Below are 282 nucleotides of genomic sequence, written 5' to 3'. Positions count from 1 at the left end.
TTTCGGCGATTGTTAATAATGAAGTAATAATACCAATCAACTTCGGTAATAACATCGGCGAAAAAAATTATTTTTTACTTCACAATTTAAAAAACACGGGTTTCACTTCTAATATTCTGTAACATTTTACTTCGACAGAGTAGTTTTGATGAAGTAAAAACTTAAAAAAAATTAAAATTTATATTTAGTGAAGTAAAAAAATGAACCATAATTTTTATTAATCTCCCTTAAATTATCTCTTCTTAATCCATCGAGATCCTCATTGAAAAAAATCGAGATTTG

The sequence above is a fragment of the Primulina tabacum genome, chromosome 11, assembly GCF_025594145.1.
Source record: "Primulina tabacum isolate GXHZ01 chromosome 11, ASM2559414v2, whole genome shotgun sequence".
NCBI classification, from domain to species: Eukaryota; Viridiplantae; Streptophyta; class Magnoliopsida; order Lamiales; family Gesneriaceae; genus Primulina; species Primulina tabacum.
This window is presented reverse-complemented; position numbering follows the sequence as displayed.